Below are 16,676 nucleotides of genomic sequence, written 5' to 3'. Positions count from 1 at the left end.
ATTTATCCTTAGTAAACAAATGGACTGTGGGAGCCCATTCCACATAGAGGGATGCTCTTTCAGCCTAGACAATTTGGGGAGGGCCTGGGCCCTGCTCCAAATGATATGACAGACTTTGAAGACTCCCCATGGAAGGTCTCACCCTCCCTCAGGAGCAAAAAGGGGATGGGATAGGGACTTATGGGGGGAAACATGGGAGAACAGGAGGGTGGAGGATCTGGGATTGATATGTAAAACAAGCTAGTTTCAAATTTACATCATAAAAAGGAAAGAAATAAAAATAAATAAAATTCCAAGAAAAAAAATCCATACAATCTGCTCTCCTAGCAATTGGTTATAATCAATGTGTAGGCACTACATAATTCATACCATCTTCGTTGGGCTTAGCTACTTATTTACTTAGATTTTTGAGACCAGGCCTTACTCTGTAGCCCTGAAGCATGAAAATTTAGAATTCCCTGGCTTCAGCCTCTCAAGTCCTGAGTTTATCAGGAATGTGCCATCACCCAGCTGCTTTCCTTATTTATAATACCCCTTGGTACTGTTGTTTACTCACTTCACTGTAGGTGAAACATGTTTAACTTTTCTAGGGAATGTGAAAACTCTAAAGCTAGATCCTGGGTTCTTTTTGTAGAACATAAAAACAACATTCAAAATATTTACAGAAATGCTCTCCAAACAAATGAAATTGAAATTTCACGGTCTTATCTGTATTTATCAGGATTTTTATTATATTTCTCAAATCTCCCCCTTTGTGTTGTTTTATATATTTAATTAAAGGGACATTACACCTAAAATATCACAAAATGTTTTTCAACAGTTGCTAAAGCAAGGATAATTGTGAGCTAGAATTTGATATTCAGTGTCTCCAAAGGCTTAAACACTGGCTTGAGATGGTATCTGGAGGTGGTAGGACCTCTAAGAGTTGGGGCTCTGGGGGACTCTTCAGACCATGGGATGTGCCTGTGATGGACACAGACATCAGTGCCTTTCTCACATATTCCTTTTGAGAATCATGCCTTTACTCTCTTTATCCTCTGCCACACTTACCCACCATGAAGATGTCTCTAAAAGCAATGTAGTTAACTTTCGAGGTACCAAACCCCTCCAAAACTATAAACCAAAGTCCCTGAGACCTGGATAACTTATTAGCCACACATTGCTACAAGTACTTTAACATTTTTATCATCACTTTAGGGGCCAGAAGGTAGAAGCACAGAGAAGTTAGACCTTTTTCCTAAGATCACAAAGCTGTTAAGTAAAGGAGCCAGAGTTTGAACCCAGACAGCTCTCTGCAAAAGCAGCACCTGTAATTTCAACAGTGTTTCTGAATGAGGATAAAATTAGCTTCCTAAAATGCATTTCTCTAAGAAGAAATTTGTCATGAATATAAATCATATCTTGAACATCTTCTTAGGGACTAGGAAATATCATGTTAAGTGAATAATTATTGCAATTAAATTCTAAATAATATTTTAAACAAAATACAAGCACATTTCCCCTAAAACTCTGCCAACAACTAGCATGTTCTTAAGTTGTTACTTGACCTATTAGAGTTTACTTATATTGTATATATGTAGTGGAAAGAAGGCTTCACAAAGTTTTTTAAAGATTATGTGACTAGCAGAATTCATACTAACTTTATTCTTTCACAAATGGACCTAAGACATGGTGTGTAAAGAAAGCTATTGTGCAGGCTGGAGAGATAGCGCTTAATCTTGCAGAGGACCTGAGTTCAATTCCCAGCACCCACATTGCAGCTCACACCTCTCTATAATCCCACATCGGATATCCCCATACAGGCATACAGGTAGGCAAAATACCAATGCAAAAGAAAAAAAATAAATTATTTTTTAAAAGAAAGCTATTGTGTTATATTCACCATAGTACATAGCATATCTGTGTGTGCTGTATTTACTACAGTGTGTGCATATCCACTGAAGTAATATGTGATATACTGTATTCTCAGTTGCTAATGAAAGCTATCATGTTGCACTCAGGGTAGTAATATAATGCATGTATGTGTTGTGTTTAGTATAGTATATGTATGCTCACTGAACTAATATGTTATTCTGTGTTCATGGTTGCTAATTGTTGATTATTAGCTTTAAAGGAATAATTTCAGTCCAATTTCATAATATATTTTCAAATGTGAATTGAGTTCTCAGCTTAAGCTAATTAAAAAAAAAACATTTTGAAAAGAAAGCAGAGGTATGGAAAGAGAAAAGTGTAAAAAAAAGGCAATACCAAGCTACCTTTTATTTTCTCATTTGGGGGAATGTATGAGGAGGAGGCAGGCCTGGACACAGGATGGCATACTTCTGCCTAAAACTTTCCACATGATGAAGTTCATTATCATTTCGTCTCTGCAGACCTTCCTGGAAGTGCCAACATCTGTTCAGTGAGGAGAACATCTGCTAGGCAAGTGGAGATATTGGGAGATAAGCTGCTTACTCAGACAGTTAGGACATGATGAAGAAATTATAATAAATTGGAAAATTAAGATTAGGATCTGGGCATAATTAGCAGTTAATTTTGTGCCAAATTCTGTATTTTTTTGAACACATAATTAATGAGGTTGGAAGCTTCCAATGATTGTCAGCAGCTATGGCTGAAAGTAGCTCAGAAATCTGTTCACCAGAATCGCCAGGCAGTGGGTCACAGGATTGCTTACAACTGAGCACAGAGTGAAAGTCATTTTCTATAATTTCCAGACACCACTGTCCTAAGCCACATGCACTATGAGGTTTAGTGTTACCTGTTGTCAAAACCATGGCACAACTACTGAGAGTGTGTATCCCTGTGCATACTTGTGTCTGGGATGAAGCTCTTATCTTATTGTTCAATTTTATTTTTATTGGCATCATTGTGTTTGTACAAAGGGGGTACACATGGGCCATGATGTGTGGGGTCAACAGAGGACAACTCTGCATTGTCTCCTTCCTCCTTTATGAGAGTTATGAGGATTGAACTCAGGTCCATAGGTTTGCAAAGCAAGTTTTATAACCCACAAAGCCATTTCATTAACCTCAAATTTTGTCATTTTACAGATTTCACATGGGCTCACCCTGGAGGCAGAACAAACATCCACATTCACTGCCATTCCTCTCTTGCCCTTCCACCATGCACCAGAGAGAAGAGGGAGTGACTCCACCTGTACCCACTGGAAGGACAGAAGGAGAGATGGGAAGAAGATAGTATAAGAACACATCCAACAACAGAAAGACTTTTACAACATCACTAGAGTCTAGGGATTCTATGCCAGCAAGACCTGAACATTCCAAAGAAGATGAAGCAGAAGAGAATGACCTTAAAAACAACTTCAAGAAAATGATAGAGGCCCTCAAAGATGATATGAAAAAAAAAACCCTTAAAGAAATGGAAGAAAAAAAAAACAAAAAATGCAAGAAATCAACAACTCTATTAAAGAAAGCAAGGAAAGCCAAGAAAAAAAGCAAACATATGTAGGAAATAATTCAAAAAGTTTGTGACTTGAAAATTGAAATAGAGACAATATAGAAAACACAAACTGAGGAAATTCTGGAAATAGAAAAACTGGGTAAATAATCAAGAACTATAGATGCAAGCATAACCAACATAATACAAGAGATGGAAGAGAGAATTTCAGGCACTGAAGATAAACTAGAGGAAATAAATTCATCAACCAAAGAAAATATTAAATCCAACAAATCCTTAACACAAAATAACTAGGAAATGTGGGACACAACTCAAAGGTAGAGAAAACATATTCAACATAATCATAGAAGAAAAATTTTCCAACTTAAAGAAGGCATGCCTATGAAAGTACAAGAAGCTTACAGAACACCAAATAGGCTAGACAAAAAAAGTCCCCTTGCCACATAATGATCAAAACAGCAAATATACAGAATAAAGAAAGAATATTAAGAGCAGCAAAGGAAAAAGGCCAAGTAACGTATAAAGGCAGACCTATCAGAATTACACCAGACTTCTCCATGGAAACTCTGAAAGCCAGAAGGTTCTAGATAAATGTTCTACAAATACTAAGAGTTCATGGATGCTAGGCCAGGCTACTATACCCAGCAAAGCTCTCAGTCACTATAGACAGAGAAAACGATGTAATCAATGACAAGGCCAGATTTTCAAAATACATATCCACAAGTCCAGCCATACAGAAAGTTCTGGAAGGGTACCTCCAACCCAAGAAGTTAACTATATTCATAAAAAACACAGGCAACAGATAATTCCACTTTACCAGAAGCTAAAAGAAAAAAAGTGGAGTAAATCTGTACACAGTGCCACCAATACCAACAAATCCAAAACAAACAAGAATTATCAGTCAATGGTCCTTGATTTCCCTCAATACCAATGGTCTTAACTCGCCTATAAAGAGACACAGGCTAACAGAAAGAATATGAAGACAGAATCCATCCTCTTACTGCATACAAAACACACACCTGAACTTCAAAGACAGACACTGTCTCAGAACAAAGGGTTGGGAAAAGATTTTCCAATCAAATGGAGCCAAGAAACAAGCTGGTGTAGCTGTCCTAATATCTATCAAATTAGACTTCAAACTAAATGTAGTCAAAAGAGATGAAGAAGACCATTTCATATTCATCACAGGAAAAATCAGGATTAAGTATCAATTCTGAACATCTATGCCCCAAATACAAAGGCACTCATCTTCATAAAAGAAATATTACTAAAACTCAAATCTCATATAAAACCTCACACACTTACCGAGGGAGACTTCAACACCCCACTCTCACCACTAGACAGAACCACCAGACAGAAGCTTAACACAGGAACAAACCGAAGTTATGAACCAATTGTGTTTAATAGACATTTATAGAACATTTCCTCCAAACACAAGATAATATACCTTCTTCTCAGTGCCACATGTAACCTTCTCTAAAATTGACCACATACTTGGCAACATAGCAAACCTCAACAGATTAAAAAAAAAAAAAACTTGGAATAACCCCCAGTATATTATCAGACAACCATGATTTAAAGTTACAATTCAACAACACAAATTGCAGAAACCCTACAAACTCATGGGAACCGAACAATGCACAATTGCACCATTCCTGGGTCAAGGAAAAAAATAAAGAAAGAAATTAAAAATTTCCTAGAATTCAATGAGAATGAAGAGAAAAGATACCCAAAATTATGGGACAATTTGAAAGCAATACTAAAAAAGTTCATAGCACAAGGTGCCAACATGAAGAAACTGGAGAATAGTCACATTAGAGAATTAACAGTACAACTGAAAGCGCCAGACCAAAATGAAGCAAAATCACCCAGGAGGAATAGACCGCAGGAAATAATCAAATTGAGGACTGAAATCGTTAAAGTACAAACTTGGAAAACAATACAATGAATCAATGTAACAAAGAGTTGGTTCTTCAAAAACAAAAAAAAGTAACAAGATAGACAAACCTTTATGCAAACTAACCAAAAAGCAGAGAGAGAGAACATGCAAATTAGCAAAATAAGAAATGAAAAGGAAAACATAACAGCAGGCACTGAGGAAATCCAGAGAATTTTCAAGTCATACTTTGAAAACCTGCATTCCTCAAAATTTGAAAATTTCAAGGAAATGGACAATTTTCTTCATAGATATAACTTACCTAATTAAATCAAGAACAGGTTTACAATATAAATAGACCTAAAACCCCTAATAAAGTAAAAGCAGTCATCAAAAACCTCCCAACTTAAAAAAAAAAAATGGCCAAGTACCAAGTAAAGACGGTTTCAGTACAGAATTCTACCAGAAATTCAAAGAAGAGCTACCAATACTCCTCAAATTGTTCCACACAATAGAAGCAGGAAACTCATTGCCAAACTCTTTTTAAGAGGCTATAATTACCTTGGTACCCAAGCCACACAAAGATAAAACTAAGAAAGAGAAATACAGACCAATATCACTTATGCACATGTATGCAAAAATATTCAATAAAATATCGGCAAATAGAATCCAAGAACCCATCAGAGAAATCATATACCATATACCAAATAGGCTTTATCCAAGGGATGCAATGGTGGTTCAATATATGAAAATCTATCAATGTAATCCACCATATAAACAAACTGAAAAAAATAATCCATATGATCTTCTCCCTAGATGCTGAAAAAGCCTTTGACAAGATCCAACACCCTTTCATGATAAAGGTCTTGGAGAGATCAGGGATAACAAGAACATACCTAAACATAATAAAAGCAATATACAGCAAACCAACAGCCAACATCAGACTGAATGGAGAGAAACTCAACTTGATTTCTCCAAAATCAGGAACAAGACAAGATTGCACACTCTCTCCTTATCTCTTCCATATTGTTCTTGAAGTTCTAGCTAGAGCAATAAGACAACAAAAGGAGATCAAGGGGACACAAATTGGAAAGAAAGAAGTCAAACTGTCACTATTTGCAGGCAATATGATAGTTCACATAAGTGACCTGAAAAACTCGACCAAGGAACTCCTACAGCTGATAAACACCTTCAGCAAAGAGGCAGGACACAAGATACTCCCCCCCAAAAAAAAAATCAATAGCCCTACTATACACAGGTGATAAAGGAGCTGAGAAAGAAATCAGAGAAACATCACGCTTTACAATAGCCACAAACAACATAAAATATCTTCGGATAATGCTAACCAAAAAAATGAAAGACCTATAGAGCAAAAAATTTGAGTCTTTAAAGAAAGAAATTAAAAAAGATACCAGAAAATTGAAAGATGTCCCTACTATGATGTAGGATCAACATAGTAAAAACGGAAATCTACACATTCAATGCAATCTCCATCAAAACACCAGCTCAACTCTTCATAGATTTTGAAAGGATAATACTTAACCTTATATGGAAAAACAAAAGAACCAGGATAGCCAAAACAGCACTGTACAATAAAGGAATATCCAGAGGTATCACCATCCCTGACTTTAAGCTCTATTATAGAGCTATGGTCCTGAAAACACTTGGTATTGGCACAAAAATAGACAGGTAGACCAATGGAATTGATTTGAAAACCCTGATATTAGCCATCTAGTCTTTGACAAAATAGCTAAAATTATACAGCAGTGGAGGAGTGTTCTGCTTTCTCAACATCCTCTCCACTGCTGGTGAGAGTACCTCAGAAACATGGGTTCAGTCTACCACAAGATCCAGCAATTCTACTCTTAAGCAAATACCCAAAAGATGCACATTCATGCAACAAAGACTATGTTCATAGCAGCATTATTTGTAATAGCCAGAACCTGGAAGAAACCTAGATGCCCCTTAACTGAAGAATGGATAAAGAAAATGTGCTACATTTACACAATGGAGTACTACTCAGCAGGAAAAAAAAAATGGAATCTTGAAATTCACTGGCAAAGTATAGAACTGGAAGAAACCATCCTGAGTCAGGAAACCCAGTCACAAATAGAGGAACATGGTATGTACTCACTCATATGTGGATTTTATTCATAAAGCAAAGGATTACCAGCCAATGATCCACATTGCCAGAGAAGCTACCAAACAATGAGAACCCTAAGAAAGACATTCATGGTCCCCCACATGGGGAAAGGGACAAGATCTCCAGAGCAAATTGGGAGCATGGAGGTTGGGGGAGAGGGAGCTAGGAGTAAAAGAAGGTGAGAAGAGGAGGGGAGAGGAGAATATGAGGGAGCAGGAAGATTGAGTCAGGGGAAGGATAGAGGAGAGCAAGAAAAGAGATACCTTAATAGAGGGAGCCATTATAGGTTTTAAGAGAAATATGGCCCTAAGGAAATGTTCAGAGATCTACAAGGATGACTCCAACTAACAATCTGAGCAATAGTGGAGAGGCTACCTTAAATGCCCTTTCCTGACAATGAAATTGATGACTACTTTATATGCCATCCTAGAGTCCTCATCTAGTAGCTAATGGAAGCACAGACACCCACAGCTAAACACTGACCCCAACTCCTGGAATCCAGTTGCAAAGAGGGAGGGGTGATGAGCAAAGGGGTCAAGAATAGGCTGGCAAAACCCACAGAAACAGCTTATGGAACCCCCCACAGACTAATAAGTGGAAAACCAGCATAGGACAAACCCAGACCCCCTGTAAGTGGGTTTCATTTAGGAGGCCTAGGAAGTCAGTCTGTGGAACCTCTGATTTTGGAATCAGATTGTATCCCTAGCACAAGATCAGACTTTGAGAGCCCATTCCCCATGGAGAGATACTCACTTAGCCTAGAGACATGGGGGAAGGCCAAGCCCTACTCCAAATGACTTGACAGATTTTGATGATCTCTCATGCAAGGTTTCAACCTCCCTGGGGAGTGGAAGGAGGATGGGATGGGGGGGGTTGGTTTGGGACGTGGGAGGATGGGAGGGAGAAAGAATTTAGATCTATATGTAAAATAAGAAAAATATTAAAAAAATAAAACAAGTTTCACATGGATGATATTCCTTTTATCCAACAATCCTAGGACACAGGCTAGTCATATAATGTCTTCATTCTAGAGCTATGAGAACCACTTACAAGTATTCTTTCAGTGGATCTGGAGCTTTTGTCTCATTTGTTCTAAATAGGGTGCACCATGTAGTTTGGGTTGGCTTTGAGCCCCAGCCTTCCAAGGACTAGGGTTAGAATCATGAGCCACTGTACTCAGCTTTGGACTTGAAAATAATAAATTTAGAAAGTTAATTCCATGTAACTCCTTAACATACAAAATGTGTACCCTAAACCTTCAACTTTAGCACTAGAGACATAATGAAACCATAATCATCTGATATTAAAAGCACAAGCCATAAATCCCATACATATTTCCAACATATGCATGCTTACTCACTGATCATTTGCTCAATCCCTGTCATTCTCTCTCTCTCTCTCTCTCTCTCTCTCTCTCTCTCTCTCTCTTTCTCTTTCTCTTTCCCTGTCTCCCCCCTCTCTCTCTTGCAAGACTTATAATTTTATATTATTTTGGATTTTGCATTCTTAATATTTCATTTATGTTGACATTACCACTCTTTGTTTTAATCAATTTAGGTAGAAATTTTATTTGTTACAAATCATTATTTTAAAGTAAACTCTGTCTATGTGTGTGTGTATGTATGTGTGTGTGTGTGTGTGTTATAAGTTTGAAAGATTGGGCTTTTGAAACATTATTCATTTAAAAATTTTATGTTGATAAAAGGTGTTTCTATTTTTCCCAACTAGGGTAAGGGCTCTCCAGAACAGACTATGAGGCTGATTAAGGATAAAAATCTAGGTTTGTATTGATCCTAAGAAGCTGTGTCTCTCATTATTTCTAGCTTAAAGCATAAGCTGCTCCAGATGTTAAGAAAAACTAATCTAAGCTCTCCCCAAGGTGGGCCCATCATCAGAAGAAGACAGGCTGGCTGTTCCAGCTTTAAGCATGACTCTGTGTTCATTTGTTTGTTTGTTCGTTTGTTTAAAAAAGCTCTTACTGTCCTTGAACTCACTATGTAGATGAAGCTGAACTAGAAATCACAAATCACTGCCTGCCTCTGCCTCCCAGATCTGGGAGTAAGAATATTTGCCTCAATGCCAGCCTTAGACATTGTTACATTGGTCTTTAAGGTGTTACTGTGACCTCTGACTTCAGTGTCATCTAATCATTCTTCCATTTAAGATGATAGCAAAAATCTATAAAAGGATTCTTATGAATCTACAGGACTAATAACACTTTAACAGGTGTCCTGAACTATTAAAAATTTTGGGAGTATGAACAAATAAGTCTAAGATGTGGTAACCCTCTTCACAGAGCTTGAGCTCTAACTGCAACTAAGGAAAAGGAAAAGAATGAGAACCCATATAAATTTGTATGAACCACAGATGCAACGTGACTGCCCAATGTGTACTCTCCATACTGTCCCCAAACAATGAACCCCTCAGTTTACTGAGTAACACATGAATTTCATCAGCCCCTGCCTTTGCAGTTTCTAAGTACATCTGAATTGAGACACTGATATGCACAAGGAGAGACTCTAGGCATAGTCACTCTGCTATTCACTGTGTTACTCTCATCGCTGGTACCCTTGTTGGCTCACTGCAGAAGAGATACTGAAGATTGAACTCAGTGAACTTGATCTTCTGAATATAAATTCAGAATATAAATTTGACACATATTTAATTATTGACGTTCAAATACAAAAGTATTTCACACTACTTCCAGTCACAGATTTTTCCTGAGGGATCAGAAACAATTTTAGGTGGCATACATATCTTAACTCAAATCTTTTCTGGATATTTAACTTGGTGCATAAAAAAGGAGAGAAATTCCTCAAAATCCTGGTAATAGGAGGTAATTATCTAACCTGATTAAAAAAAATGTCCTCTAAAGGAAATGACTTTTATTTGACCAGAACCACAAAAGTGACTTTCTCCCAAGCTTTGAAAGATGCAATGTCAAAGTTTCAGCATCACTACCAAGTGTTAAATGGTTTATATACAACCAACAGGACAAAATGCTTAGTCCCTAAAATTATAGTTTACAAACAATGCTTCAGAGAATGTATACAGATAAGTTCTGTGTTGCAAAACTACCTTTAACACAGTGAAATGGAGACATGTTTTTTCCTGGAGTTAAGAAGCCTATGATTTCTACAAAATATTTCCAAACCAGTTTTATCTTAGCTCTAGTCTGAGTGGTGTAATTTGGGAGATTATACAAAATCTTCATTCATATTCTGAGAAGTACACAGAAGATTATCCAAGAGAAAATTTCACTGGTCTTGATCCAACCTATTTATCCTTCTTACAATTAGATATGCATAGAGCTTCACCTGGGACACTTATTTTCAAAAGGGATGTCAACACCATACATTTGCTCAGTTTGCAAGTATTTGTATGCAAGTGTTTGTCTTTGTATAAAGATAGAATCAAAAGAAAATTTAGGGGCTGGCACACAGCCTAGTCCAAGAGTGCTTGACTAACATTCAGTAAGCCGCAGGTTTAGCCCTCAGCACCACCATATAAACTGGGTGTGATGGCACATACCTGTAATCCCCTCACAGAGGAGCTACTGGTCAGGGAGCCAGAAGTTCAAAGCCATCCAGAAGTACAAAAGTGATTTGAGGTCAGCTTGGCCTGAGATTCGGTCTCTAAATAAATTTTCTTAGAAAGCCTGGATTTTAAAGAATTATAAAGCGCAGGACAAAGAATTGGTGCCTTTTCTTTATCAGGAACTGGAAAAGGTGTTGTAAGCTATAAACACCAAGTTCACAGTAATGCCATATTTCTACAGATAGCCTGGGGATGTGGTAACCAGGATGAGATGAAGCTCTCTGCACATTCTGAAGAGTGATCAGTATTCTCTGTTAACAACAAACTCAATCTTCACAGCAAACTCATCCTCATTTTCAGGCTGAGAAACTAAAACACAATGATGTTAAAATAATTGATTCAAAGCCATAAAGTCATTCAGTAAGATGGCAAATCTTAATAATCACAGAGTAGACCAGCAGCAGTGAGAACCCAAATATCCAGCTTGCCTAGGTATGTGCAGCGTTGTGTGCCCCGCAGGCAGCGGGAAGAGCACCTAGTGTTCCACCATGGTTCAGCACTGTGAAGCCCTCAAGCTCTCTGTCCAGGTGGTCAGCCTGGATCCAGCAGCAGAGCACTTCAACTACCCTGTGATGGCTAACATCCGGGAACTGGTCGAGGTGGATGACATGATGGAGGACGATTTTCTGCGGTTCGATCCCAATTGAGGATTGGAATTCTGCATGGACTACTTATTTTGCCAACAACTTTGACTGGCTATAGAACTGTCTGGGACATGTTGAGAACGATTACATCTTTTTTGGACTGTCCAAGTCAGACTGAGCTATACACACACCTGCCTGTGATGAAGCTGCTGGTCCAGCAGCTTGAACAGTGGAAGTGTTCCTTGTTAATTCTCAGTTCATGGTGAAGCCTTTCAAGTTTATTTCTGGCATCCTGGTGGCTCTAAGCACCATTATTTCTCTAGAAATCCCACAAGTTAACATCATGACAGAGCTGAACCTGAAAGCCAAGAAGGAAACTGAGAAGTTTCTAGATCCAGACATGTACTCTATACTACAAGATTCAACAGGTGACTTAAGAAGCCTCACACACACAGACTCATACACAGACATACAATACCACATGCACATACATCACACATAGAGACACATACACAGACATATAATACCACACACACATACATCACACATAGAGACACATACACAGACACACCAAACACACACATACACACAGTAAGTAAACAAATAAATATAGTTTTAAAATAAAAAATAAGATGGAAAGCATCTGAGGAAGACATCTAACATTGATTTCACATTTTTTATATTTTGTGATTTTATTTCAAAATACCTTCAATCCTAGATGAGTAAGTTATAAAAATTTAAATGTAAATAGATTATCAGCCCTTTCTGAAGCCCACCACATCCATTATCAAATCCAAATACATGACTGAAGTGGCTCATAGGCTTATATAAATATGATTCTTTTCAGTTGAAAAGCAAGCCTGTTGTACTGTTCCTTCATGCTTAATCTTCCATGCACTGAACATCGAACATAAATTTTCACAAAAATATCATCTGATCTGTGAAGATCTGCCAGAGGCTGGAACACATTCTCTAGCCCTAATTGAAGCTTAGTATAAATATCAACTCAAGTTTTCCCAGAGATTTAGACAGTCACAAGGTCCCAGGGTACAATTTGTATACACACCATGTATTTGCATAGAAACTTGATACTTCTAAAAGCATTTTCATAGGCACTAATTCAATTAATCCTCAAAAAGGCTACAAAATAAATATCACTGAACAAACTTAACAGACAAAAATGTCATGATCAGCACTTCTATCTGATCCTCAAGAGTCAAGCTTCTTTTAACAAAAGCACATGACTCCTTACCAAGAGCAGACTTAGCAACAGTGACTCCATATGGCACTCTGTAGGTGCTACTTTCAAGAAATTGTTTTGGAGACCACTAAGCATTTCATTTGTTCCAATTCAGTATTGTTTATTATAACCATGAAATAATGTTAAAAAAAACTTTGAAAGCACATTTATCTATGCTATGAAAGACGGACAGATGATAGATAATTGGTAAATGGGAGTTTATTGATAGAGAAATATAAAGATGACAAATAGATGATAGCTATATATAGATAGATAGTAAACAAAAAGATAAATAACTACACAGATAGATGATTAAATAGATTATAGTTTGTAAGAAGATAGATAGGTATGTGACAGATAATACAGAGATAAATGATATATCTATGTAGTTACATAACATATAGATTATAGATGATATACAAATTATTGTGATAGAAAGACAGACAGATAGATAATATGTAAGCAGAGGATAGATAAATATGTATATGATAGCACAATAGATACCCCACAACTGATAGAGGTAAACAGAGGATACCTAGATGGACAGATGAATACACACATATGTATGTCAATGGAATTTAAAAAGATACCTGCAGTCCATCATGCTCCACAGAACTTTGCTGGCATGTGTGTTTGGTGCATGCAAACCATACAGAACTGCCCCCCAACACTCAAACGTGTGCACACACGTGCGTTTCCCATAGAGAGCAATTATGCTGTGCATGTGTTATTGCTGTAGGATGAAATGCAAAGTTCTCATTAAAAGTCAAATCTTTCCATTCAAAAGACAGAAGAAAATGTTCCTTTTTTTAAAAAACCCAGATGGCTATGTGTATGCTTTGAAATTTTTCCGCTTTAGAATATTCCCGTTGCTTGGCAATTCCCCTGGGACTGCTCTCTCTCAGTGCTCTCAACAGCCTGTTGTCAATTCTCAAACCCTCTGCTCCATGAACCACCATGGCTGTTTCCTCTCAGCATCTCCTTTCTTGTTTGTCTCATTTGCCTTCCATTCTCTTTAAGGGCTCTTTGACAGCTCATATTTTAACCCACAGCTGGCCCTGCTCTCTCTCTCTCTCTCTCTCTCTCTCTCTCTCTCTCTCTCTCTCTGTCTCTCTCTCTCTCTCTTCATGCCTATAGCTGTGGAGTGTTGGTAGTATACCTTCCAGCAACTCTTTTGCTCATAACAGTCATTGTCTCAATTTTTTGACTTCTCCCATAATTTTTTCAGTTTGTAGGTACAACCAGAAACTCCAAATCCAAAAACAAACCAAGTTCATCAAGCCTGTCATTTAAAGCTAAAGGGGAAGATGGTCAATCTCAGAAACAATGGTATGCATCTGGTTAAAAATTCAAAAGCCTGGAACATAGAGGGCTTCTCACATTTTCACCCACTTTTTTCAGTAGGTCATTCCCTATTTCATTTCATTGTTAGCTTCCTCCTGAAGACACAAAATGAAAGATCCTTAATTCAGTGTACAAGAGGTGTTGGCACCATAGATGTGTTCAGTGTACCACATTAGCTCTCAGGGCCTGGGAAACATAATGTTGCCTAAACCTGTAAAGGGAGAATGGACAGGAAACACACTTGCCATCATGTTGAATTTGTGTGAAGCCTTAAGCATCTCACCGAAAGAGCTATTACTTGAACTCTGTTCTTACATGGGCTCAGTTCTGACTTTGCCAAAAAAGTGGGCATTTTGCCTCTACAAACAACAAGGGGTTGTATTCTGTATATTGTCGTCTCCTCTGATGACACCACTGATTGCACCTAACCTGCCAGTGAGGCTGGAATGGAAAACAAGAGCTTTCCTTTGGCTGGAAGAACAAAGCACAATTGTTTCTGTTAAGCAGCGAAGTTCCCACCAGAGCCAGAGGTTACAGAAAAGAATCCTCATAAGAGGAGAAGAAAAACTTCCCCCATCATGTCAGCACTGTCAGTGACCAAAGCCACACTCTGATATCTGACCTGTGGCCCCTTAAGCAGAGGGATGTTTCTTCCTCTATAAAGTGAGTGTTATTTGATTAAATGAATGTTTCTCTAATAAATAGCATACTAAAGGTCCTTCTTAAAAGACTGTCTTATCTGGAGCCAAGTAAAAGATATATTGGCAAAAACAAAACTTTCATCCAAATTAATAATGTCTTTATACATCCCTGTCCAAATCGGCACTGGCTCAACGATGGGGAGGCTTTTTCCCATGATCCTTTTCCAGCCACTGAATGGTCTAGCTAAGCCAGCATCCTCAGCACCAAAGCTAACAGACCCTAATTCTAAAGTATTTTTGTCTTCTTGTCTACTAGCTGTGGGTGATAGAACTCAAATAGTCACAAAAGGGCAGGTCATGTCACAGGCCAGAGCAAGTCTTTCAGAGACCACTTAAAATTTTAAAATAAAATACAACCAAACTTCAATATGGGATTTACACTGTTCCCCTCATACTCATGTTTCAGTTTTAACTATTCTTTCTGTTTTGAACTATGACTTTGGAGAGCAAGGATAGAACATATCTGCTCTACTTGAGATGGAATTAGTGGGGCTGGAGTGATCACTCATCAGTTGAGAGTATGCCTTGCTCTTCCAGAGGACCTGAGGTTGGGAGAAGGGGTTGACTGTTCTCTTTGCTTTTGCATTGTCCAAAATGGGCATCACACAACCTTAATCTCATGAAATTGTCTGAGAGAAAAAAAAGGGGGGTAACTATGATATTTTAATTGGAATATTCTGATTTTAAGTGAATATGAAAGGAAGGAGGTAAGGGAAGAGTTTCCATGTGATCTTTATACCATAAACTACATTTCGAAATGTCACTGTATTCAGGAGGGGTCAGCCTCTTTTTCTCCACACTTCTTTTCTGCTTCTTCTTAAAGACCTGCATCCTTCCAAGTCTGCATGGAGGCAAGAAAGCTTCCAGCTCCTGGATGTCAGGTTTGCCCTTAGCCCAGCAAGACTTACTCCATTCTTTTCCAGTCTGAAATTCAAGAATCAGGAGCAGTCTGATGAGTTGGCTCAATGGGTAAAGGCACTTTCTCTCAAACCTGATCTGGGTTTGATCCCTAGGGAATGCATAGCAGAAGGAGAGAACCAATTTCTATAAGTCATCCTCTGACTTCCACATACCATTTACACCACACATAAACCATCATACATACCACACACACATACCACGCACTACACACACACCCCACATACACACACCACACACTCACACTACATATACACATATCACACACACATGTAAAATGTATAATAAAAGAGAAAGGAGGAATTAATTCCATGTCAGGCAGGAAGGGAAAGCCTTAGTAAATGCACAGGGTTATATAAAGAACCATCTGAAATAATTCCATGGTGAAATGCTAAGATTTTCAGAATGAATGCCTAGGAATCTGAGGATGAGAATCTTCGAACCATTCTGGCCGAGGTATATTACCTGGACCCATCCTAAACTAAGGATATATCTGAGTAATAGCAGTAAAGGGCATTTGATGCAGCGAATGTCATCTACAGCTTGCTCTAGCTCGTTATATTCTCAAAATATCATGAGTGTCATGGTCACTAATGTTTCCACACCATGCATCACTTTCCCCCTATCTCACCAAGACTTCCAATAAACATTTTTCTTTTTATTGTTTTTAAACAATCTTATTTTACATACCATTCCCAGTTCCCACTCCTTTCCATCCTCCTAGTCCCCTCACCTTCTCCCCACTCCATGCCCCATCCTCTCCTCAGAGAGGGTAAGACCTCCACATAGGGAATCAACAGAGTTTTTCATATTACTTGTGGCAGGACTATGGTATCTCTCCATAGGGAATGGGCTC

At 38.0% G+C, this 16,676-nt stretch overlaps 1 pseudogene; it reads left to right on the top strand.

The window, feature by feature from the left end:
- Nucleotides 1-11,482: 11,482 nt before the first annotated feature.
- On the top strand, nucleotides 11,483-16,300 carry LOC127223158 (GPN-loop GTPase 3-like; annotated as a pseudogene).
- The last annotated feature ends 376 nt before the right edge of the window (nucleotides 16,301-16,676 follow it).

The sequence above is a fragment of the Phodopus roborovskii genome, unplaced genomic scaffold (assembly GCF_943737965.1).
Source record: "Phodopus roborovskii unplaced genomic scaffold, PHOROB, whole genome shotgun sequence".
Classification (NCBI taxonomy): Eukaryota; Metazoa; Chordata; class Mammalia; order Rodentia; family Cricetidae; genus Phodopus; species Phodopus roborovskii.
The sequence above is the reverse complement of the archived record's forward strand: the minus strand, read 5'-3'. Positions and strand labels throughout refer to the sequence as shown.